Genomic DNA, 27,772 nt, shown 5'->3' with positions numbered 1-27,772 from the left:
TGGTCAGAACAAGATCCAAGGTCAGGCAGCAGAAGATCAATAAACAGAACGCAAAGCACAGAGAACAGAACGCAAAGCACAGAGAACAAACCACACACACTAGCTGAATGTACGCCTGGCAGAGAACTAGGACAAACAGCTCAGTTAAGTAGCCAGGCATTCACCTGGGATAATGAACACCTGAAGATAGCCAGAGCTTCCCAGTCTCAGATTGGACAGCCGAGCTGTCAATGACCACACTGAGCTATTGCACGCCCCTATACCACATTGGACGGTCGAGCTGTCAATCACAGTACTGACAGCTCCAGCACGAGCTGTCAGCAACTGCATCCCAGACCCAGTGAGGGGTGGAACCGGGACACTGTGCTAATTGTGTTAAAGAAAAAGAGTTTTGTAACTCTGATGGGTCAAAAACTTCATCAGATCAGGAAATACATCTCCTGTACATCAAAAGGTGTTATATATCACGTCATGTGTCCATGTGGAAAAATATATATCGGACTTACAACAAGAGAACTTAAGACTCGGATTCGGGAGCACTGCTTGAGATATCGAAAAAGCAAAGACAGCTGAGGATGAAACCCTACTCAAAACCATCTCAAGACACTTCAAAAAATACCATAAATGTAGCCCACGCTTATTGAAAGTGAAAGGTATGATTTGGTGTCACTGGATGTTAGAGGCGGTAATCTGGGCACAGGTTGAGAGCCTCTGAATCTTTAGATTGGGTACCCTCCCCCTCCCCCCCCCCCCTTCCCCCAAGGACTGAATGAGAGTTTGGAGTCTGGGGCTTTCTTATAGAGGTATCTATATTTATAATCAGCTTAGAATTTTTGGTACCATTTTATGGGTTAAGGGGGCTAGTAATGGCTTTTTCATATGGTTTTAATTTTTGGTGTTACTCCCTATTGTTTAGGTTGATGTCAATATCCAGTTGGTTGAAATGATGCGCCAATTTATCCAGTTGGATCAAGTTCATGCCAATTGATTTGAACTATGTCAGTCAACGCAGTTGGATCAAGCTCTTGCAGTAGTTGGATCAAACCCTTGCTGTACTTAGGACTTTGTTGTTTGGGATACGTCTAGGACAATGAAACATCATCACCTTGCCTCCATGGAAACAGGATTACTTTGCCTCCATAGAAACAACATATCTATATATATAATCGTCTTATCCCGTCTGTCTGTCTGTGTGTCTGTCTGTCCAGGAAATCCCGCGTCGCTCATTGGTCCAGCAGCGGCCAATCAGCGCCGGGGGATTTCTAAAAAAAGATGGCGGCCGTTAGCGGCTCATCTGCGGGACGGAGCTGAGCGGCGATGCAACCGGGAGATGACCGGCGTGAGGCGCTCATCTCCCGGCCGGCAACAGCAGAAGGAACCCGACCGCCGGACCCATCTGCGGGACAGAGATGCAGCCGGGAGATGAGCGGCGCGAGGCGCTCATCTCCCGACCGGTAGCAGCGGAAGGACCGCCGGCGCCGCTGACCTCCATGCGGAAGGGAGGACCGGGGAGCGGCACTGCGGGTCGGGATACTTCTGCTGCGAGCGCCCGCTATGTCCCGGGTTCTCGCAGCGGAAGTATCCGCACAGGCAGCGGCGCTCCCCGGTCCTCACCAAGACGATTCGATGATTGGTCGCGGTCTTCGGACCCGACCAATCACTGATCTTAGCGCAAAACTTAAACACTATTGTGCTGATTGGTCGCCGACGCTGCCCGCGACCAATCACGGATTTGGGCGCCAAATTTAAATATCGGCCGCGACCAATCACCGATTTGGGAGCCAAATTTAAATATCGGCCGTGACCAATCACCACAGCGGTGTTTAAATGTGGAGCCAAGATCGGTGATTGGTCGCGGCCGATATTTAAATTTGGCGCCCAAATCGGTGATTGGCCGCGGCCGATATTTAAATTTGGTGCCCAAATCGGTGATTGGTCGCGGTCAGCGTCCGCGACCAATCAGCACAATAGTGTTTAACTTTGGCGCCAAGATCAGTCATTGGTCGCGGGCCAAGACAGCGACCAATCACCGATTTGTGCGGCAATTTTAAATAGCGTCCGCGACCAATTGGATGTCAGCGCCGCTGCCTGTCCGGATACTTCCGCTGCAAGAACCAGGGACATGAGCGGGCGCTCGCAGCAAAAGTATCCCGACCCGCAGCGCCGCTCCCCGGTCCTCCCTTCACACCCTAGCTGCTGATGTCCCCACAGTATACGCATGGTGTTTCAAAGGTCCGGAAATTTGTGTTAAAAATCGCTGATTGGTCGCGGGCGCTGGCCGCGACCAATCACCTATTTGGGCGCCAAATTTAAATATCGGCCGCGACCAATCAGCACAGCGGTGTTTAAATGTGGAGCCAAGATCGGTGATTGGTCGCGGCCGATATTTAAATTTTGCACCCAAATCGGTGATTGGTCGCGGGCAGCGTCCGCGACCAATCAGCACAGTAGTGTTTAACTTTGGCCGCAAGATCAGTGATTGGTCGCGGGCCAAGTCCGCGACCAATGAACGATTTGTGCGGCACATTTAAATAGCGGCCGCGACCAATTGGACCCGCAGTGCCGCTCCCCGGTCCTCCCTTCACGCCCTAGCCGCATGGATGTCAGCGGCGCTGCCTGTGCGGATACTTCCGCTCCGAGAACCCGGGACATGAGCGGGCGCTCGGAGCAGAAGTATCCCGACCCGCAGCGCCGCTCCCCGGTCCTCCCTTCACACCCTAGCCGCTGATGTCCCCACAGTATCTGCATGGTGTTACAAAGGTCCGGACATTTGGGTTAAAAAACGCTGATTGGTCGCTGGCGCTGCCCGCGACCAATCACCGATTTCGGCGCCAAAATTAAATATTGGCCGCGACCAATCACCGATCTTGGCTCCACATTTAAACACCGCTGTACTGATTGGTCGCGGACGCTATTTAAATGTGCCGCCCAAATCGGTGATTGGTCGCGCACAGCGTCGGTGACCAATCAGCACAGCGGTGTTTAACTTTAGCGCCAAGATCACTGATTGGTCGCGTGCGGAGAGCGCGACCAATCAACGAATCGTATTGGTGAGCGGGGAGCGCCACTGCCTGTGCGGCTACTTCCACTCCGAGAAGCCGGGAGATGAGCGACTGCTCGCAGCAGAAGTATCCGGACTCGCAGCGCCGCTCTCCGGTCCTCCCTTGACTCCCTAGCCGCTGATGTCCCCACAGTATCCGCATGGTGTTACAAAGGTCCGGACATTTGTGTTAAAAATCGCTGATTGGTCGCTGGCGCTGCCCGCGACCAATCACCGATTTGGGCGCCAAATTCAAATATCGGCCGCGACCAATCAGTACAGCGGTGTTTAAATGTGGAGCCAAGATCGGTGATTGGTCGCGGCCGATATTTAAATTTGGCGCCCAAATCGGTGATTGGTCGCGGGCAGCGCCAGCGACCAATCAGCAATTTTTAACACAAATGTCCGGACCTTTGTAACACTATGCGGATACTGTGGGGACATCAGCGGCTAGGGTGTGAAGGGAGGACCGGGGAGCGGCGCTGCGGGTCGGGATACTTCTGCTGCGAGCAGTCGCTCGTCTCCCGGCTTCTCGGAGTGGAAGTATCCGCACAGGCAGCGGCGCTCCCCGTTCCTCACTAATACGATTCCGCTCCCCGCTCCTCACCAATACGATTCGCTGATTGGTCGCGCTCTCCGCACGAGACCAATCAGTGATCTTGGCGCTAAAGTTAAACACCGCTCTGCTAATTGGTCGCGGCCGCTGCCCGCGACCAATCACCGATTTGGGCGCCACATTTAAATAGCGGCCGCGACCAATCACAGATCTTAGCGCCACATTTAAACACTGCTGTGCTGATTGGTCACGGACGCTGACCGTGACCAATCACCGATTTGGGCGCCACATTTAAATAGCGGCCGCGACCAATCACCGATCTTGCCGCGACATTTAAACACTGCTGTGCTAATTAGTCGCGGACGCCAGCCGCGACCAATCAGCGAGCTTGGCGCCAAATTTAAACAACGCTCTGCTCATTGGTCGCGGACGCCAGACGCGTCCAATCAGCGAGATTGGCGCCAAATTTAAACAACGCTCTGCTGATTGATCGCGGTCGCTGGCCGAGATCAATCAGCAGTATTGGCGCAAAATTTAAACCTCACTCTGCTGATTGGTCGCGGCCGTCAGCCGCGAACAATCAGCGAGATTGGCGCCAAATTTAAACAACGCTCTGCTGATTGGTCGCCGGCCGCGACTAATCAGCGATTTTGGTGCCAAATTTAAACACGCTCTCCATTCCTCACTAACATGGTTCGCTGATTGGTCGCGGCCGCCGCCTGTGACCAATCAGCGATTTTGGCGCCAAATTTAAACACCGCTATGCTGATTGGTCGCGGCCGCCATCCGCGACCAATCAGCAGAGCGATGCAGAGCGGGGTTTAAATTTGGCCCCAAAGTCGCTGATTAGTCGCGGCTGACGGCCGCGACCAATCAGCAGAGCGTTGTTTAAATTTTGCGCCAAAATCGCTGATTGGTCGCGGCCGGCGGCGTCGACCAATCAGCAGTATTGGCGCCAAATTTAAACACCGCTCTGCTGATTGGTCGTGACTAATCAGCGATTTTGGTGCCAAATTTAAACACGCTCTCCAGTCCTCACTAACACGGTCCGCTGATTGGTCGCGGCCGCCGCCCGCGACCAATCACCAATATTGCCGCCAAATTTAAACACCGCTTTGCTGATTGGTCGCGGTTGCCGAACGCGACCAATCAGCGATTTTGGCACAAAATTTAAACACCGCTCTGCTAATTGCGCCCCGTCGGCCGCATACCTATTCTAGAATACCCGATGCATTAGAATCGGGCCACCATCTAGTATGTAATAAGTACTGAGTGTATAACCAGGAGGACAAATAGCTTACTCTAATTACCCATTTATTGTTGGGACTTTAAAGAGTTTGGACTTCTTTAACCTTTCTATTGCCAGTCACTGAGAATAACTTGAATATCACATTTAGGTGATTTTCAGGAATAATCATTTTTGCCACTTTCAGTGATTATGGTTTTCAATCATTAATTATGTTTGCCTGGACCCCTCCCTCTTTTTTTCCATCCAAATGTAAGTGCAATTGAATGAAACAGTAAACACCCCACTTTTTTTTTTATCCACACGGATATGGTTCACATTCATCAATATTTATATTGATAGACCAATATTTGAGGTGGTCTCACATTTTTTGAAATTAGTACATTCACATTTTAAAGTAACTTGCACTTTTTTTCTAGGGTTTCGATTTAACAGATTACCGTAGTTAATTTATGCACCTGCACTTTATAAAGAAGTCGCACTTTTTTCAATTTATGATAGTATTTATACCTGTCACATACATCTTGCACACTTACTTGTCTTCCAATTAGAGACAACTTTTGATCGCAGTCACATTTTAAGTTGTTCACATTTGATGTACTGCACTTTAAGATACGGAATACCATTCAATGACCAACAAACAATCAACGAATTATTATTCACTTCATCATTTTATTTTCATTATTATGTCACACCATTACAATATACTTTATTGGGGGTTCAGGGCAATTAATTTGCTTAACATTATACTTGCACGTTAGGGTGTTGTCTACATTCATGGTAGTCTTTATTTCTGTCAAATCAATCACAGCATGCTTACCTATTTTTTAATTAAAGACAGTTTTATGTCATCTTCACTTTTTTTGTTTTTATATTCAATGCACTAGCACTTTAAGACACTAATTAGTGTATGTTGGTTACACCGATATAGTACAACAACATTTTATTGGGGGTTCTTATCCTGTTGCAGTATAATAATATTTTGCACATATATGTATTATATACTTTTTTGGTTATTTAATTCATCATAATTAGATCCAGGGTATTTTATCATTATTCATGGATCTTGTAGTTTCTTTTTTTAATATCATTGCATCATGTATAGTGCCAGTAACATATTAATGTCAGGGACATATTAACAGAATATTAGCCCCCTCTCCCATGCCTTCTGCTGTAATGTTTGTCCAGAGATGACAATTATAATGTGTCTTATTGCAAATTATCACCACTTGTCAGCACTGAGCTGTCCCATTTTCCTCAGCACAAAAGCCCCAATTAACACACGCCTGGGAAATAGCTTATGCAAACAATGCCAGCCGAGGAGTGTTATAACTTCACTAGGAAGCAAGCATCTTGTCTCTGAAAGACTCAGGAGGTAATTAAAACGCAGGCTTGCACTAATTTGCATGTAACCGTGTGGCTGCTTCCCGAGCCTCAAAGGGAAATTTGCAGACGCGCTGAGTCCGATATGAACTATGAAATATTATGAGTTCCATACGTCCGACAGTAATGGTACCCATATGTTTAGTGACCAAATCAGCCCAGGAATGTATAGGTAGTTTTCCAGGGCTGTAGGCAAACTCAGGGAGCTGTAGCGCAAAAACACCAGAATATCATGCATGAAATGATCTTGATGGTCCAGATGGATGGAGTGGAGGATGGTTGATTGATGGACACCCCATGCAAACACGGCTACGGCGCCAACAAGGAGGAGGTGGAGTAATGTTTTGGGCTGGAATCATGGGGAGAGAGATTGTCGGCCCTTTTAGAATCCCTGAAGGGGTAAAGATGAACTCCATAATGTATGTTGAGTTTCTCAAACAGCACTTCCTGCCATGGTTCAAGAAGAAGAACCGTGCATTCCGCAGCAAGATCATTTTCATGCATGATAATGCCCCGTCTCATGCTGCACATAACACATCTGCATCTCTGTCTGCTGTGGGCATAAAAGGGGACAAACTTATGGTGTGGCACCCATGCTCCCCTGACCTCAACCCCATTGAGAACCTCTGGAGCATCATCAAAAGGAGTGTCTATGATGGCGGGAGGCAGTTCACATCTAAGCAACAGCTCTGGGAGGGTATTCTGTCCTCATGCAAAACAATTGAAGCAGAAACCATCCAAAACCTGACAAATTCAATGAATGAGAGAGTTCAGAAGCTCCTTTCGAACAAGGGGTCCTATGTGCAAATGTAACATCACCTAGAATAAAGTTTTGAGTTGAAAACTGTTTGATTTCAGTTTGTAATAACCTGCTAATGCTTATAATTTCAAAAATGACAATTTTTTTGTTCTTTATTAAAATGAAAAGGTTGAAAACTCTGCTGTGCATAATAATTTGGAACATGCATTTTGAGTGCAGTTTGAGTGTTTTATTTTTTTTAAAATATACTGTTATCATAGGCAGTTTGTACAAAAACCTTTCAATTGTACTCTAATAGTTATTTGACTGGAAAATTACAATGACTGCAATTCATATAGGTAATTTGGGAAAATCTGAGAAAATATTATTTGCATAATAATTTGGAACACAATGTAGGTGCACGGCATGTATCTAGGCACTGCCTGACTGACGTTTCAGTATGTAACCTGTAGCTGTGCCAGTATTTGTTGTATTTACATGCTGCTAGGTTGACAATCTATCGGGTAACTTTTGGCTTCATCAGAATTTGTAGTACTTCATTAAGGTTGGTAGCACAGCAGGTAGTTAGGAATATTTGATTTTTGATTTTTCAGGGCTACATGCATGCTAATTTAGGCGTGCACATAAATGCAATAATATTTTTCTTTCAAGCAATAATTATCTGATTCATGAGATGAGTACATGATTCAATTAATTTACACTTTATATAAATTCTGATTAATACTAGAGGAAAGCTCAAATTGTTTTTTTCCTACAAAAGGTTATTGTGTGTAAATTTGGATAATCACATTGATATATAATTAATAAATTTTGAATTTTCTCTGAGCGAGTCTCCCCTTTGTCTGATTGGAGGCACCTCTTTAATGTTTTTAATATGGTTTATTCAATATTTTTTAGATGCGCTATTTAATAAATATATAATTTTAAACTGTAAACACTTCATTAGTTTCTCTGTGATTGAATTATGGAACTGGTGTGATACATATGAATCAGAAATGTCGCACTCTCTGGGTATAGAGAGATGCTACTTGGGTAGTATGATTATAATGTGATTTAATGTAGCATTTGATATTTTAATAGTATGAAACAGAAGACACAGTGGCATTCCATATTATTGAAAGGTTAGCTGATGCAGAACCTCTTTGTGAAGTATAAGGGAAGTTTCATTCACATTTCCACTTCAAAATGACAGGCGATGTGAAAAGTGACAACTACATTGTGTCTCCCATACACTGCAAACCACACTATGCCCAGCATATACCTGTATGCATATACAGTCATCACATTACATAAAGATTATATATGTCGCCCATCCTGGTGTAAGGTGCCCCAGCGAGGTAGTCGTGGGCGAGCTGTAGCCCCTGCTCGCTTTGACACCCTACAGACAATTTGTGTCCTCCCTCTGATGTGTGTCTGGGTATGTGACAGTCTCTACTTACTTCAAACCATCCGATCGCCGCTGTCTCCAGGCATTTCTCTTCTGGGACCAGGGCAGCAATAAATTCAGAAGACACAGAGTTCTTAACCATAACTGGGATTTTACTTGGGGGAGAGGAGTATATACAGTATTTACAGTCAGGTACATTGGATAAGGCCCAACAGGTTTTCATCTCCCTTACAGGTGCTAGAAACATCTTCAGCCCTGGTGCCCTCTTTAGGTGAAGCATCTCTCTAATTCTATTCTCTGTCCCAAAAGGCGTTTCCTCACCAGCAACAGTGTGTCCGGATCCTATATCTCCCTCACGGCTTAACCTGGAGTCCTATCTTCCTCTGCTACCTGCAGACTAGAAGTCCCCTGGGGTCCTCAATACCTCTGTTGAGTTTCTCCGGCCAGCTAATGGGACTCCTGCGTGAGGAGATATTTACACTGCTTATCCACTGTCTGTGGGTAGGGAGCCCTCGTCTACCCTAGCAGCCAGGTCCGCCTGTAAGGCTTCCTGTCACAACTCTGACTGGATTCCAACTCACACTTTCTGGAAAATTCTCCAGACGTTACCTAGGATTCCCCCCCTTCCTGCGGCAGTTAATTCCTCACTGTCATTCTGGTAGCAGGCTCTCACTAACAGCTGCGGCCAACAGTGGCATATTGTGGCCGATTAAAAGTACTACAGCCCCACAAGGAAATATATCAGGGACAAGCTTTATACACACTTTATGCTTGATCATGGCAATAAGTTGCCCCACTACTCTACTGGCTGGATCATCACAGCTAACCCCTTAACTGGACCTAACGGCAGCTCAGAGAGATCTAACTATGGGAACATTCTCTTTTAACTCTTTCAGTGCCAAAGGAAGGCTACGTCCTTCCCCACTACTACATTGGTATATATGTCCCCTGTTTAAAGGCATAAAAAAATAAACTATTCTACTCACGCTACTCTGCTCCCACAACGTGTGGCGTCCTCTTCTGTGGCCAGCGTGGGAACTAGTGATGGACAGTGTATGACGTCACTGCCATGCATAGCCAGTGACTTGCAGACCAACATCAGCAGCTTGTATTGCAGTGCAAGGACCCTGCGGGTCTTTGCATTTAAATGCATTTTAGCTGATTGTGTGTCCTCGGACCTCGGATGCACATCCAGCTGAATTATGCACTAGCATCAGCGGGCCCCTTTCTCTTGCGCACCCGGTCGCACCCTCTGAGACCATGATCATTTTGCCCGTGTCCCTGGGTATCAGATTGAATGATAATCAAAAGCCTTTCAGAAGTGCATAAGAAACTAGAGACATGAAATTGTTAAATGAACAACTTGTAATACTAATTAGAGAATCAGAGAAAATTTGTTCAGATATTTCAGTTGAAAAGCGCTCTACTTTGACAGCGACATTCTGCGTTAATAACAAGGGTCATGCAGAGGGATTATAAAAGAAATTGCGATGCATGATCCATAAATAAATGTACTGTACCTATGTATGTGAAATTAAGGAAATCCAGCTCCACAAAGCACAAAATGCTTCAAGGACATACAGAGTCAGCAGTACAGCTTACAAGACAAGTGGCATTGACGTGTTTCAGGTGTCCACACACACTTAATTATGATTAAGAGCACGTAGACACCTGAAAAGCGTCAATTTCCTTCATTTCGCATTTCACACGCCTTGACGCGGCGTTACCATTTTCCAAACACCCCCAGGATGCAAATCACAGTGAGATGGACAATATTTCCTGTACCTATGTATATCATTGCCGAACAAAAATGAAAAGTAAAAAGAAAGAGTGAACAATCCGTACGCACAATACAGATACAAAAAATAGTACAATACAAGTGAAAAGGAGATCATTAGGCCCACGATCCGTGATAGCAGCGTTTTGGACGCAGCTCGCCTGCGCTGTGTCCAAAACGCTGCGTTCCACATTACAAGCAAAGTGGGTGGGATTTATAGAAATCCCATGCCCCCTGTGCTACTATTTGACGCTGGGTAAACTCACCCACGGTGCGGATTTATGAGCCACAGCATGCCAATTTCTGTTTCGGAGACATTAGTCTCCGCAACAAAAATTTCCCCAATAGAATGTATAGGATGCGGTAAGTCCGCATGGTTCACTGAGCACGTGAGGATTTACCTGCGTCATCGGACGCAGCGAAAATACACTGCTATAGCCTGATCGTGGGCACACAGCCTGATTCAAATATGAAAATGGATTAGGACAAGACAAGGCAGGGAAATACTGTATTCAATAGTGTAAAATAATATATTTATTTAAGTTGACTCCACAGGGAACGCTGGTATTTAACTGAAAAATCTACCAGGCTTCTCTGTTTTTTCATGCTCCCTATTTCATGCGGATTGTACATGCGTTTTCCTGCCAGGGACATGCGGGTTGTCAAGCGCTTTCCAAGCGATTTTAGCATCACTTGGAAAGTGCTTGTCAACTTGGTCACACTATATAAATCCATGCAAACTGCATAGATTTATATAGTGTGACCGTAAAAGAATGGTTAAAAATAAAAAAAATAAAAAAATCAATCTATACTTACCTTCCGATGGCCCCCAGAGTCTTGCTTCGCTCCGTTCTCCCTTGTCGGCAGCTCGCGGTACACTGCACTGTAGGACCTGCCGTCACATGACCATGACGTCAGCGCAAGTCCTTCAGTCCACCGCGATCTGCCGTCAAGGGAGGACGAGCGCAGCGGGGGCCGTCAGAAGGTAAATTTATTTTTTATTTTATTCTTTTTTTCACAGGTTCTATGGTACCTGGGTCTGGAGGAGAGTACCATCCGCACATTGAAACGTGTGGATTCCGCATCTACATATGCAGTGATGTGTAATCCATGCGTTTCAATGCAAGTTAATGGCGGCGAAAACGCCGCGCTTCCGCAAAATAATTGGTAGTGCTGCTTTTTTTTCCGCAAAGATAATCCGCAGTGGAAATTTCCGCAGCATGTGCACAGCACATTCGGATTATCATTGGGGACCATGGCAGGCCTTCTGCCATGCGTTTTTTAAACGTTTCTGCCGCTGTGGAAACGCTTAAAAAACGCATCGTGGGCACACAGCCTTATGGTCATATATTTGTTCTATTACATAGTCTGAGAAAAACACAGCACTGCTGTTATGGTGTAAAATAAAATATTTAGATGCCTGTGACATTTTTTTTTTTAGTGTTCGTGGCACTGATGTCACCCAAATGTTCTCTGATGCGGATATTAAGTTGGCCTGTAGTGCACATCACATATTTTAATTTACAACTGGTGCATTCAATGATGTGTACAACAAATGTAGACATACAGTGCATTGTGAAAGTATTTGTCCCTCTTGAACTTTTCTACCTTTTGCCACATTTCTGGCTTCAAACATAAAGATATAAATTTTTTGGGGAAGAATCAACAACAAGTGGGACACAATCGTGAAGTGGAACGAAATTTATTGGATATTTTAAACTTTTTTAACAAACTAAAAACTGAAAAGTGAGGCGTGCAATATTATTCGGCCCCTTTGAGTTAATACTTTGTAGCGCCACCTTTTGGTGCGATTACAGCATCAAGTCAGTTTTGCACATCGAGAGGCGGAAATACTTGCCCATTCTCCCTTTGCAAAACAGCTCGAGCTCAGTGAGGTTGGATGGATAGCGTTTGTGAACAGCAGTTTTCAGCTTTTTCCACAGATTCTCGATTTGATTCAGGTCTGGACTTTGACTTGGCCATTCTAACACCTGGATGCGTTTATTTTTGAGCCATTCCATTGCAGATTTTGCTTTATGTTTGGGATCATTGTCTTGTAGGAAGATAAATATCCGTCCCAGTCTCAGGTCTTTTGCAGACTCCAACAGGTTTTCTTCCAGAATGATCCTGTATTTGGCTCCGTCCATCTTCCCATCAATTTTAACCATCTTCCCTGTCCCTGCTGAAGAAAAGCAGGCCCAAACCATGATGCTGCCACCACCATGTTTGACAGTGGGGATGGTGTTTTGAGGGTGATGAGCTGTGTTGCTTTTACGCCAAACATATCGTTTTGCATTGTGGCCAAAAAGTTTGATTTTGGTTTCATCTGACCATAGCACTTTATTCCACATGTTTGGTGTGTCTCCCAGGTGGCTTGTGGCAAACTTCAAACAAGACTTTTTATGGATATCTTTGAAAAATGGCTTTCTTCTTGCCACTCTTCCATAAAGGCCAGATTTGTGCAGTGTATGACTGATTGTTGTCCTATGGACAGACTCTCCCACTTCAGCTGTAGATCTCTGCAGTTCATCCAGAGTGATCATGGGCCTTTTGGCTGCATCTCTGATCAGTCTTCTCCTTGTTCGAGATGAAAGTTTAGAGGGACGGCTGGGTCTTGGTAGATTTGCAGTGGTCTGATACTCCTTTCATTTCAATATGATCACTTGCACAGTGCTCCTTGAGATGTTTAAAACTTGGGAAATCTTTTTGTATCCAAATCCGGCTTTAAACTTCGCCACAACAGTATCTCGGACCTGCCTGGTGTGTTCCTTGGTCTTCATGATGCTCTCTGCACTTGAAACAGAACCCTGAGACTATCACAGAGCAGGTGCATTTATACGGAGAGTTATGCACACGCCCGGGCTGACTGGCGTGTGCGTGATTTAGTGATTCCACTGTGCCATGAACCAGAGAGTGCCTGGAGGGGCGTAACTAAGTATCTACCCGATCCGACCAAGGTCGCACGACGGCTAACGACGCCGTGCACCAGGGAGGAACCGAGCAGAGGGACCAGGTGTCACTCTGTCTCTGTATACTGGAGGTAGGGGGCCTAAACTGACCCTAAGCTGGGGCCCTGACTAATCCCTCAACCTGGAGGTACTGTTAAAGGTACAGAGGTCCAGGCCGCCAGCGTAACCCCTACCTCCTGAGGATCCCTGCACCTAAGTAATCTAGTCCTGAGAAGGACCCCGATCACAACAAAAGGGGACAAGTAATAATATGCCCACACACAGTACTTAGACGAACGAGACAGTACAAGGGAAAAACCAAAACCACCTTGCATACAAAAACTACACAACTACAACAGAGGGAACACCAACGGGAAAGGAGATAAATGATAAAGCGAGGAAGGGAAAAAACACTCCAAATACACTTATCTCTGAAACTCCAAATACCACGATCCGCTCTGTTAGTCTGCATGAAATGCTTTCACCGACACTTCCCTAACAGACCAGCAGGCATTTGAAGGAGTCTCACTACAGCAGCATTGATTGCAGCTGGGCGAGGCTGGACCTCGTCTAGCACAGAGAGAGAGAGAATTAACTCCCTCACTGCCGAAAAACACAAAGCACCAAAAAGTCAGCTGCGAGAAGTCAGGCTGTGTAATCGTGACGATCTTCGTGGCGACACACCCGTGACAGTACCCCCCCTTCTACGAGGGGCCTCCGGACCCTCAGGGCCAGGTTTATCCGGGTGAGTCGTGTGGAAGGCCCGAACTAATCGGTCTGCGTTAATATCCGACGCAGGAACCCACATCCTCTCCTCAGGACCATACCCTTTCCAATGAACCAGGTACTGAAGGGACCGGCGATTAAAGCGTGAATCGATGACCCTCGATACATGGAACTCCAAGTTACCCTTGACCACCACTGGAGGGGGAGGTAAAGGTGACGGTACCATCGGCGCCACATACCTCTTAAGCAACGATCTGTGGAACACGTTGTGAATTTTAAACGTAGGGGGGAGGTCAAGACGGAATGCCACCGGATTAATAATAGAACTGATTCTGTACGGCCCGATGAACCTGGGACCCAGTTTCCAGGAGGGAACCTTAAGTTTTATATTCCTGGTAGACAACCATACCCGATCGTTCACACTAAGGTCCGGACCAGACACTCTCCTCCTATCAGCCATACGTTTGTATCGGTTCCCCATAGTATTCAGATTCTTCAGCACCCCTCTCCATACTGAAGCGAGTGATGAGGAAAATCGTTCCTCCTCAGGAACCCCCGAAGAGCCCCCCCTACTGAAAGTACAAAACTGGGGGTGAAAACCATATGCCCAAAAAAACGGGGACTTACCAGTGGACTCGCTCCGCCTATTATTAAGAGCAAACTCTGCCAGAGGTAAGAAAGAAGCCCAGTCCTCCTGGTTCTCTGACACAAAACACCGGAGATATGTCTCCAAGCTCTGGTTCATACGTTCCGTCTGACCATTGGTCTGAGGATGAAAAGCCGATGAGAACGACAAATGCATCCCCCACCGTGCACAAAATGCCTTCCAGAACTTGGACACAAACTGAGACCCCCGATCAGACACCACCTCGGAGGGTACCCCGTGAAGCCTCACAATCTCCCCAATGAACACCTGCGCAAGAGTTTTAGCATTAGGGAGAGCCGGAAGAGCGATAAAATGTGCCATCTTGCTGAACCTGTCCACTACAACAAGTATGACCGTTTTACCCGAAGACGGAGGGAGGTCCGTAATAAAGTCCATAGACAGATGAGTCCAAGGACGCTCCGGGATCTTCAAAGGTAAGAGGGCCCCAGACGGACGGGTATGTGAGGTCTTAGAGCGCGCACAAACCCCACAGGACGCGACAAAAGTTACCACCTCCTTATGTAAGTTAGGCCACCAAAACCGACGCGAGAGGAGATCCACAGTTGCTCTACTCCCTGGGTGTCCTGCAAAAACTGAGTTATGGTGTGCCTCGATCACCTTTTGTCGCAACTGATCTGGAACAAACAGTCTCTCCGGAGGTCCAACAGGGGCGTCCCCCTGAGCCTCCAATACCTCCTCCTCCAGCTCAGAGCATACTGCCGAAACCACCACCCCCTCCTGAAGGATAGGAATCGGGTCGTCCGTATTCCCGGCCCCAGGGAAACTACGAGATAAGGCATCCGCCTTTACATTTTTTGACCCAGGACGATATGTAACGACAAAATTAAACCTGGTAAAAAACAATGACCACCTAGCTTGTCTGGGATTCAGACGTTTCGCGGACTCCAGATATAGCAGGTTCTTGTGATCGGTGATGACGGTGACCGGATGGACTGCCCCCTCCAAAAAATGGCGCCACTCCTCAAAAGCTAACTTAATGGCCAAGAGTTCCCTATTGCCGACATCGTAATTCCTCTCAGCGGACGACAATTTTTTAGAGAAAAAGGCGCACGGATGCCACTTACCAGGGGACGAACCTTGTGACAATACTGCTCCCACCCCTACCTCGGAAGCGTCTACCTCTACAATGAATGGCTGTGACGCATCAGGTTGAATGAGTATGGGTGCCGAGGCAAAACATTTTTTCAAGGAGGAGAATGCTTGACAAGCCTTGTCAGACCACCTAGAAAAATCCGTCCCCTTTTTAGTCATGTCTGTGAGAGGCTTAACCATGGACGAGAAATTACGAATGAACTTCCGATAATAATTAGCAAACCCCAGGAAACGTTGTAGTGCCTTAAGATTCTCTGGCCGATCCCACTCAAGAACTGCCCGCACTTTCCCAGGGTCCATACGAAAACCGGACGCTGAAACCAGGAAGCCTAAAAACTGGAGTTCCTGTACGGCGAACACACACTTTTCCCATTTGGCATACAGTTTATTATCCCGCAAGATCTGTAACACCTGCCTAACGTGCTCCCGATGAGACACCAGATCCGGCGAGTAAATTAAGATATCATCCAGATATATGACAACAAACTGTCCCACCAGGCGGCGAAAAATGTCATTAACAAAGTGTTGGAACACCGCCGGGGCATTAGTCAGACCGAATGGCATGACAAGGTTCTCATAATGCCCCTCCGGAGTGTTAAACGCCGTCTTCCACTCATCCCCCTCCTTCATCCTAATCAGATTGTACGCCCCCCTGAGATCCAACTTAGAGAACCATTTGGCGCCCACGATCTGATTAAAGAGATCGGGAATAAGTGGGAGCGGATACGGATCTCGGACCGTAATCCGATTAAGTTCACGGAAATCCAGGCAAGGGCGTAGGCCTTCATCTTTCTTCTTAACAAAGAAGAACCCCGCAGCCACCGGTGAAGATGAAGGTCTAATATGCCCCTTAGCCAGACTTTCTGAAATATAATCCTTCATGGCCTGCCTCTCAGGACCAGAAAGGTTATACAACCTAGCTTTAGGTAACTTGGCCTCAGGGAGCAGTTTTACAGAACAGTCATACTCGCGATGAGGAGGTAGTTCCTGACACCCTTTCTCCGAGAATACATCCTCAAAGTCCGCCAGAAATGGAGGTAAGACCCAAGGAGTAACCGCACCGATGACCGTGTTCATGCAGTTTTTATTACAGAATTTACTCCATTGGCTTATCTCTCTGGTTTGCCAATTAATAACCGGGTTATGCTTAGTTAACCAAGGAAGGCCCAACACTATAGGAGTGGGAAGACCCTCCAACACGTAGCAAGACAACAGTTCTTTATGTATCGCCCCCACTTGAAGTTTTACGTCATGCACAGCTTGCAAAAAACTTCCCTGACCGAGAGGCCTGGCATCGATCGAGAATATGGGGATGGGTTTAGCCAACTCACTCAATCGCATACCTTGAACCCGGGCAAACCGAGCATCAACCAGATTAGCCCCGGCCCCACTATCCAGAAGAACAGATATCCTCTCAGTTCTCGTACCCACCACCACCTCCGCCGGTACGAGAAACTGAGACGAACCTAGGGACGAAATACCTACTCCCAGATTGCCGTCCACCACACAACCTGGGATCAACAGTTTTCCGACGACTCTTCACTCTGCAAGGGACGGGATGGACACCCCCCAATAAAATGTCCCTTTCTCCCGCAGAAGAAACACCTTCCTGTCTTATGGCGCACCACCGGTCCCCTCCCCCGAAATGATGTCCCTCCTAATTGCATAGGCTCCTCTGGACTGACCAGGGGAACCACCATATGAGGGGACCTTGTAGGAGGTGGAGTCATCACAGGGGGTAGAGTTATCCCGCACCTCTCCCGAAGCCGTCTGTCAACGCGAATAGCAAGCGCCATAGCGGCTTCCAGTGACGCGGGAGAGTCATACTGTGCCAACACATCCTGTAATTTGTCGGATAAACCTTGACAAAACTGGCTCCTAAGAGCCGGGTCATTCCACTGGGTGTCCGTGGCCCACCTACGGAACTCCGAACAGAATTCCTCCGCCGGACGATCTCCCTGCTGGATCCTACGTAACTTAGACTCAGCAAGGGAGATCCGATCTGGGTCATCATATACGAGTCCCAGAGCAGCGAAAAACCTATCCACTGACTGGAGAGCCGGGGAGCCCGGGGGAAGAGAGAACGCCCAAGATTGTGGGTCCCCTTGCAGGAGCGAGATGACAATTCCCACCCTTTGTTCTTCACTCCCCGATGACCGAGGCCGCAGCCGAAAGTACAACTTGCATGCCTCCCGGAAAACAAAAAACTTGTCCCGCCCCCCAGTGAACCTGTCAGGGAGAGCTACTTTAGGTTCTGGTCCGGCTTGCTCCTGAGGATACAAAACCTTGGACCTAACGTCCGCCAGCTCCATGGACAAACTCTGCAACTGCCGAGCTAGACCGGCTACTGGATCCATGGTAGCTGGAGAAAAACTAAGTGGTCGGTGAAATGTCACGCTGTCTCTGTATACTGGAGGTAGGGGGCCTAAGCTGACCCTAAGCTGGGGCCCTGACTAATCCCTCAACCTGGAGGTACTGTTAAAGGTACAGAGGTCCAGGCCGCCAGCGTAACCCCTACCTCCTGAGGATCCCTGCACCTAAGTAATCTAGTCCTGAGAAGGACCCCGATCACAACAAAAGGGGACAAGTAATAATATGCCCACACACAGTACTTAGACGAACGAGACAGTACAAGGGAAAAACCAAAACCACCTTGCATACAAAAACTACACAACTACAACAGAGGGAACACCAACGGGAAAGGAGATAAATGATAAAGCGAGGAAGGGAAAAAACACTCCAAATACACTTATCTCTGAAACTCCAAATACCACGATCCGCTCTGTTAGTCTGCATGAAATGCTTTCACCGACACTTCCCTAACAGACCAGCAGGCATTTGAAGGAGTCTCACTACAGCAGCATTGATTGCAGCTGGGCGAGGCTGGACCTCGTCTAGCACAGAGAGAGAGAGAATTAACTCCCTCACTGCCGAAAAACACAAAGCACCAAAAAGTCAGCTGCGAGAAGTCAGGCTGTGTAATCGTGACGATCTTCGTGGCGACACACCCGTGACACCAGGTGCTACTCCAGGCCAGACCCCGGACACGGCTGTTGATCCACACCGGGGAATACAGGAACAGGCAGGTTAGGCTGGCACACAGACAGGTGAGTATTGGCAGGCACGGCTGGAGTGCAGACAGGAGGATACTGGCAGGCACGGCTGGTATGCAGACAGGAGGGTACTGACAAGTACGGCTGGCGTGCAGACGGGGAGGTACTAGCAGGTTGGAGCACAGGCTGGATAGGGTCCAGTACAGACTGGGATTCAGGAACAGAACCTAAGATGCGGTAGACAAGCAGAGCAGAGAGGAACCGCTGGAGCGGTGGGCAAGGCGGAGCAGAGAGGTACCGCTGGAGAGGTGAGCAAGGCAGAGCAGGCAGGAACCGCCGGAGCGGTGAGCAAGGCAGAGCAGGCAGGAACCGGCAGAGCGGTAAGCAAGGCAGAGCAGGCAGGAACCGCCGGAGCGGTGAGCAAGGCAGAGTAGGCAGGAACCGCCGGAGCGGTGAGCATGGCAGAGCAGGCAGGAACCGCCGGAGCGGTGAACAAGGCAGAGCAGGCAGGAACCGCCGGAGAAGTGAGCAAGGCAGAGCAGGCAGGAACCGCCGGAGCGGTGAGCAAGGCATAGCAGGCAGGAACCGCCAGAGCGGTGAGCAAGGCATAGCAGGCAGGAACCGCCAGAGCGGTGAGCAAGGCAGAGCAGGCAGGAACCGCCGGAGCGGTGAGCAAGGCAGAGCAGGCAGGAACCGCCAGAGCGGTGAGCAAGGCAGAGCAGGAAGGAACCGCCGGAGCGGTGAGCAAGGCAGAGCAGGCAGGAACCGCCGGAGCGGTGAGCAAGGCAGAGCAGGCAGGAACCGCCAGAGAGGTGAGCAAGGCAGAGCAGGCAGGAACCGCCGGAGCGGTGAGCAAGGCAGAGCAGGGAGGAACCGCCGGAGCAGTGAGCAAGGCAGAGCAGGAAGGAACCGCCGGAGCGGTGAGCAGGGCAGAGCAGGAAGGAACCGCCAGAGCGGTGAGCAAGGCAGAGCAGGAAGGAACCGCCGGAGCGGTGAACAAGGCAAAGCAGAGAGGACAGGGCTCTGTTCACACTGAACAGACTGGAAGGGAAAAGCAGAACCAGATACACACAAGGTACCTGCAATGAAGTAGCGAGTGGACTCCAAACTCACAATAGAAGTACAGAGACTACGAGTAGGAGTTAGGTGCAGGTTCAGAGACTGCAGGAAAAGGGAAGGTACGGACACAGAGACAAACAGGCTAGGAGAGTGTTCAGACAGGAACTGAAACTGCAACAAGATACAGGAGCGAGTCTGGGTATACGACCCCCAGAGAGGCGGACAAACAGGCTAGGAGAGTGTTCAGACAGGAACTGACACTGCAACAAGATACAGGATCGAGTCTGGGTATACGGCCCCCAGAGAGGCGGAGATAGGCTAGGAGATAGTTCAGACAGGCCTGGGAATACAACCCCCAGGTTGGCGGACAGGCAAGAACAGAACGGGACCTGGCACATCAGAGGCAAGGAACCCTCTGAAGGTAAGAGTTGCTCAGGCACCTCCTACTGGATGGAGGGGGTTTAAATATCCAGTGACTCACAGCAATAGGCTGGAGATGCATTAGGGGTGAACCCACAGCAGCTACAAGAATCAGGACGTAACCGGGCCGCCGCCCTAAGCAGACAGTCAAGGGACATGCACACAGCATGCACTGGAGCCAGAAAAGCAGACTGGACAGACAGGTAAGATTGCGGTCTTGTATAGTGGGAGGTGGTGCACTATGCAAGTACGCCGCCAGGGATGTTACACGGAGACTTGATTACACACAGGTGGATTCTATTTATCATTACCAGTCATTTAGGACAACATTGGATCATTCAGAGATCCTCACTGAACTTCTGGAGTGAGTTTGCTGCACTGAAAGTAAAGGGGCCGAATAATATTGCACACCCCACTTTTCAGTTTTTAATTTGTTAAAAAGTTTAAAATATCCAATAAATTTCGTTCCACTTCACGATTGTGTCCCACTTGTTGATTCTTCCCCAAAAATTTAGAATTTTATATCTTTATGTTTGAAGCCAGAAATGTGGCAAAAGGTAGAAAAGTTCAAGGGGCCAAATACTTTCACAATGGACTGTACAATTAATGAATGTATTAATATGATAATTACATTGAGAACATTTTTTCATTGTTTTGCAATTTTCCATATTTTATATGTGTCACATTTGAAAAATCCTTTCATCCTTTCAAAGTTAGCCAAGTATAATTTTTCTTATTGGCTTTGGTGAGAAAACTAGGACAAAGTGAGCTACCCAGAGATGGAGTGCGAGGAGAAACAATCTCAGCAGGTGTGTTTGCCAGACCTCAAAATTTTTAAGATGCACTGCTGAGACACTTTTAGTTCACCATAATTAAGAGTGCGATACACACCAGATTGAGTGCGATACACACCAGAATAAGAGTGCGATATGCACCAGAAACGCTTGTTGCCGCATTCTTATCGTTGCATTTTTTTCTGATGTCGTCATTAATTTAATGCACTTTCTTTAAGTTTGTCATTTTTACTCCGTTTGAACTGGATTCTCTCTGTATATATGTGACAATTTTCTCAATTAGAAATACAAACTGGCGCAAATAGTTTTGGAATAAACGTATTGCTGATAAGTGGAAGCACTTACACCTTTGTTGTAGCACTTTAGTTATTGCAGTTTTCACTCATGTCTGCCAGTTTTCACGTTGGAGATGTGGTCCAATTTATCCCAAGCATGCTTTCTAAATCTTGGAAGCATTTGCTTGTTTTACCACAGTGGATGAGTGGACCTGTGGAAGTTTCGGTTCTGGTACCTGACCGAACTTTAGTCTAAAGTTCAGTTTGGGTACTAGAACCGTACCCGAACTTGAACCTGAACCTGAATCCCATTGAATCAATGGGGACCCGAAATTTCTCTCTCACATTCTTTCCAAACTGTAAAGAAGTCCGTGTTCGGAGTTCAGCACCAGACACTAAGTGTCTGTTACGAACCCGAACTTTACAGTTCGGGTTACCTCATCTCTAATTCCAACTGATAAGAAAAATATCAACAATTGTTAAGAAGACGAAAGGGAAATATAATGACAGTATTCAGAGGGTCAATTCATGAAATGTTCAGTATGGGAGGAAATTAACTGGAAATACAAGTAGTTTAATGTTCAATCAGATATATCTTATTGCATACTATGTAATTCTACACCACGTACACTGCAAAATTTGATTTATATGGCTTTTGCTTATTATAAGACATTGCAGAATACTTTAGATAGAGATCAGCAGAACCAGAAAACAATCTTACAGAGAATATCCACCTATGAATTCCATTTTTCTAATTTAAAATAATATTTCTGTCCTTATTCATTTTTTCTGCTCTTTTGGATGAATGGGCAAACAATTTCCAAGACACCTCCAAAATCTTGCTGTCATGGGTTTACCGTAGAGTCTGATTCCTCCCACTCCTGCACTCACTAGAAGCCTTTCACCTTCATATTAAATGGTGCAGGTTTCTTTCAGCAGTTCAGGGGTTAATCTGCTCAGTTGTGAGCTCCTGGAAGCTTACCTTCATTTAGGTTCTCAGCTGTCCGGTGTTTGCCATTCTCTGCTCCTATATATATTGGGCTTGGCAGGCTATCATTGCCAGAGCTAGCTTATGCTGCATGGTTCTAGGAATGAAGTGGAGTGTTGTTGGTTGAGAAGGCATTTGGAGGATTTAAGCTAAGACTGTTGCGTAGTTTAGTTTGTGTGTAATCTTCTTCTTCTTCTTCCCCTATTTTGGTTTGTTCCCCATTCTCCACTTCCCAGTGTTAACCTCTGTTGTTTGTGTAAATTTATTTGTATAATTGGTATTTTCCTTTAGCCCTTTGTATTACCTTGTTAGTCTGGTTGGTGTATTGCCATACAATATTACTCCCCTCTTCCCTGGGTGGATTGAGGAGCACAGACAAGGTACGTGGCCCCGACATCTTCACCTTCAGAAGTAATCCGGGGAAGAGGGCCAGCTAGGGCACCCCTAGAGTTAGGCATAGGGAAGGAGCCCCTGGCCCCGGGATACCCGACAACAGAGTTGTGACACTTGTAGAAAGTTCTTCCAGAAGAGTTGAGCTTTTATAGCTGCAAAGGAGGGACCAACTCTGTATTACAAGGGGTTGTCTTCTTTCAGAAAACTTTGGGCTATAAGCTGTGGAATTTTCAAAAGAACATCTTTCCGGGGCCATTGTTGTCTCACCACTGCTGCTTCGGTCTGTGCTGTTTGTTTACAGCACTGACATCACTTTAATAGTGCTGTGCCCAATCCGTGAGCTCAGCAACTTGTACCATCTTCATGGGCAGACCGGTCTACATGGACAGAGATTGGGGTGCAAGAAGTGGGGAAAATACATAATACTCAGTTCACTTTGTGATAGCAGATTACATTGTAGCTTTAACATCGGCGAGTGCCCTGTATTCTTTATTAGTGATTATCAGAAAAAGAGCTGATAGGGCTAATTGTAAAGCAGTACAGACTTGTCCCTTTAATAGACTTCTCTTTAACAGAACCACATAGTGTAATAACTGCTTCAAGAAATATTAAACAATGGGCTCTCGAACTTGTACTAGATTCACCTTATAATGATACAACTCGGAAGCTTTCAGTATGTTTTGGAGTGAATATCCACATGAAACAACACAATTTTTTTGATGCTTCCTGCTAAGAGCTTGAAAGGTTTAGATTTATAGAATAATGGAACATCTTGTCTGGAAATATTGATTGAATTGGCGAATAAAGAAAAAACATGCGACAATATATTTACTAAATCACACAGACAGGTACAGCAATATGCCAAAGTTTTAGGCAGGTGTGGAAAGAATGCTGCAAAGCAGGAATACTTATAAAAATAGAAGTCATAATAGTTTATTTTTAATCATTTAACAAAATGCAAAGTGAAAGAACAAAAGAGGAATCTAAGTCAAATCAATATTTAATGTGATCACCTTTTGACTTCAAAATATCATCAAAGCATTATTTCTTCTAGCTACACCTTCACACAGTTTTTGAAGGAACTTGGCAGTGAGGTTGTTACAAACATCTTGGAGGACTAACCGAAGATCTTTTAAGGATGTAGACCTGTGCAATCCTTCTGTCTCTTCATGTAATCTCAGGCAGACTGGACGATGTTTAGATCAGGACTCTCTGGAGGCCATATCATCACTTCCAGGACTACTCGTTATTCTTTACACTGATGATAGTTCTTAATGATATTGGCTGTGTGTTTGGGGTCATTGTCCTGCTTTAGAATAAATTTGGAGACAATCAGATGCCTCCCTGATGATACTGCATCATGGATAAGTATATTTTGGTATTTCTCAGCATTTCTGACACCTTAATCTAAACCAAATTACCAACTCAATTTGCTGAAATGCAGCCCCTCCGCCATGCTTCACTGTTGCCTGCAGACACTCATTATTGTACCGCTCTCCAGCCCTTCTGTGAACAAGCTGCCTTCTGTTACAGCCAAATAATTCACATTTTGACTCTTCTTTCCAAAGTACCTGCTGACATTTTGTCTGAACCCTGGTTTCTATGTCTTTGTGCATAATTGAGTGACTTGGCCTTGTTTCCATGGGGAAAGTACAGCTTTTTGGCCTCAATTCTTCCATGAAGACTACTTTTGGCTAGACTTCTCTAAATAGTAGAGGGTGTAGCTGGGAACCATTGGTCACTGCCAGTTCTAAGTGGATGGCACTGCTGCACATATTCCAATTTCCACTGGAAGTTGATGCGTCTTTCATCTGCTGCATTAAGTTTCCTTGGCCGACTACTGCGTCTTCTGTATTCAACATTGCCCATTTTTTGGTGCATCTTCAAAAGAGCTTGAGCGGCACGTCTTGAAATCCCAGTTTGCTTTGAAATATTTGACAGGGAGAGTCCTTGCTGATGCAGTATAACTACCTTGTGTCTTGTTGCTGTGCTCAGTCTTCATAACTGTTTCTGTTTCAGTTAATGACTGTGTTTCAACCTACATATGACAATGATGATCGTTATCACTGGTTTGGTATAATTAGTTACTCATACACCTGACTATAACCCTACTAAATCTCTGAATTTGTACTAGTGTACTAGAAGAATTTATGCTGTTCTGAAGACAAGGGTTGGTCACACCAGTTTTTATTTAACTTAGATTTTTTTTGTGCATTCACTTTGCATTTTTCTAAGTGATAAAAGTTAACGATTTTATTTCTGAAAGCATTCTTACTTTGTAACATTTTTGCCTAAAACCATATATATATATAGAATTAAAACTATATTCAACTTGTATTAAACAAAACAATGTTTTCTTTTACCAAATACGCTCCAAAATAAAAACTCTGAAGAAATAGAGCTTAATTAGTATAAGCAGACAGGAAATCATCACTGGCAGAAATATGACACGGACAAGCTAATCATTGTTCAGCATGCGGACATCTGCTTGTTAGTTCATATGCTTTCGTTTATATGCTGCTCATCAAATTTTTGACCCGTTACATAACAATTTTATTTGCTATTTTGTTTCATTATCGGTTCAATGTAAGTTAAGTCTTTAAAAGAGTTTTCCAGGACCATATATTGATGGCCTATTTATACAGTATCTCAGATTGCTTAATGTCTGACATTCGTCACCATAAACCATTAGCTAATTAACCCTTTAATGGTCAGACATGAAAGATCTTTAATGACCAGCCAATTATCTTCATTTTTTTCCCCACCATATTTCAGCATCCATTCTTTTTTTATATATATATTTTTCACCTAAGTGGCTGCGTGAGTTCTTGTTTTACAAAAAAAAAAATTGTAATTTTTGTTGGCCCTATTTTGGTATACATATAAAATCAGCCATCATGAGCCTTTAACCCCTTAACAACATTTGCCGTACTAATACGCATCTGTGCCCTGGGACTTAAGAGCCAGACCCGTATTAGTACGTCATATCTTTAATGTGGCACCGCGACTTAAGTCGCGGTGACAGCATTAAAGTTACGGTGCCATCCTACCTCCTGTTAGATGGCGTCATCATCCTGGGGGCTGTCGCCGCCCCCCCGCACCAGCGATCGCTGTGATTGGCTGTTCAAATCTGAACAGCCAATCACAGCATTTCTCACTGTTTCCGGCAATGTGATTGCCGTAAACAGTGATCTGCAGCCTAGGATCGGTGCTCCTATGAGCACCGATCCTAGGATGTTGATAGGACACCCCAGCCCTGGCCCCGGACTGCTATGATCGGTGCGATCGCCGATCACATCGATCGCACCGATCGTAGCGCGACCGCGCGGTGACAGGGCGGTCATGGGGTGGTGACCAGCTTGTGACCTGCCTGTCACCGCCCCATGACCCCCTGTAATGTGATTCAAGCCCCCAGACTGCTCTGATTGGAGCGATCGATGATTACATCGATCGCTCCAATCAGAGTACCTGAATACAGGTGACCGGCGGTCACAAGGAAGTGTCACCTCTCTGTGACCCCCTGTGGTGCGTGCTCTGCTCCAGCCATATCTGATTGGTGCAATCAGATGGCTGGGGCACAACATGCACCACAGGGGGTCACAGAGGGGTGACACCTCCCTCTGACCGCCTGGTCACCTGTATTCAGGTACTCTGATTGGAGCAATCAATGTCATCAATGATTGCTCCAATCAGATTACCTCCACCTGTCACCACCCCATCATCACCCTGTGACCGCCCTGCAGACACTCACGTTTGGTGAGGATTTCTACAGAGCGATCACATCTGATGTGTCTGTGCTGGGCCTTGTAGTGCCACAGAATATTCTGTGACACCACAAGACCATCTTCTCACTGTTCCAGTCGCTGCTGCTGCTGCTGCTCCTGGATCTTCTGTTCCAGCGTCCTGGATCTTGTGCTCCAGCTCCTGGATCTTCTGCTCCTGACCTGCTGTGGTTCCTGCTCCAGAGCCTGCTGCTGATCCTGCAGAGAAGACTTTGGTAAGTCTGTTCTCCTCTCATCCACCCCAATCCCCCCTCCCCCCTCTTTTTACCCCCGTAACCTTTTTTTCTGCATCCTGCAGCGGTCTCCAGCTCTGGTCCGAGTCTCCAGCTCCACTCCCGGTCACCAGCGCCGGGCTCCTGGTCACCAGCGCCGGGCTCCCGGTCTCCTGCTCTGGGTCTTCTGTTCCAGTCCTGCTGACCCTTTGGTAAGTCCATCTCTGATCTCCCCTCATCCACCCCAATCCCCCTCTTCCCACTCCCCTGTCTTTTTACCCCTCTTCCCACTCCCCTGTCTTTTTACCCCCCTTCCCACCCCAATCCGCCTCACCCCAGTGTCCCTGTTAATTCTTTTGCTTCTGATCTCCAGCTCCAGTACCGGTCTCCTGCTCCGGGCTCCTGGTCTCCTGCACCGGGCTCCTGGTCTCCTGCACCGGGCTCCTGGTCTCCTGCACCGGGCTCCTGGTCTCCTGCTCCGGGCCCCCGGTCTTCCTGCTCCGGGCTCCCGTCTTCCTGCTCCGGGCTCCCGGTCACCAGCGCCGGGCTCCCGGTCTCCTGCTCCGGGCTCCCGGTCACCAGCGCCAGTCTCCTGCTCCGGGCTCCCGTCTTCCTGCTCCGGGCTCCCGTCTTCCTGCTCCGGGCTCCCGGTCACCAGCGCCGGGCTCCCGGTCACCAGCGCCAGTTTCCTGCTCCGGGCTCCCGTCTTCCTGCTCCGGGCTCCCGGTCACCAGCGCCAGTCTCCTGCTCCGGGCTCCCGTCTTCCAGCTCCGGGCTCCCGTCTTCCTGCTCCGGGCTCCCGGTCACCAGTGCCGGGCTCCCGGTCACCAGCGCCGGGCTCCCGGTCACCAGCGCCGGGCTCCTGCTCCGGGCTCCCGGTCCTGAAAGAAGAACAGAGGGGACTTTGGTAAGTAATCTGATCTCCCCTCATCCAACCCAATTCCCCTCTTCCCACTCCCCACACATTTGTGCGCACATCCAGCAGCCGCCAAGTATTGATCGGTGGCATAGTTCACCAATCCACACTCGTGCTCGCTGTTTGCACCACATACAGTATTTCCTTTTTCCACACACTCTAAATAAAGTACTGACACACACACTCTCAAAGTATTGACACACACGCACCACATACATAACAAACAATGTCCGGCTCATCCCAAACTCAGTATTCAGCGGAGGAGGCATACGCTATTCTTGCCTCCGACACTGACAGT

The sequence above is a fragment of the Phyllobates terribilis genome, unplaced genomic scaffold (genome assembly GCF_046119375.1).
Source record: "Phyllobates terribilis strain yellow unplaced genomic scaffold, ASM4611937v1 Scaffold_1__5_contigs__length_1240528914, whole genome shotgun sequence".
Taxonomy (NCBI): domain Eukaryota; kingdom Metazoa; phylum Chordata; class Amphibia; order Anura; family Dendrobatidae; genus Phyllobates; species Phyllobates terribilis.
The sequence above is the reverse complement of the archived record's forward strand: the minus strand, read 5'-3'. Positions refer to the sequence as shown.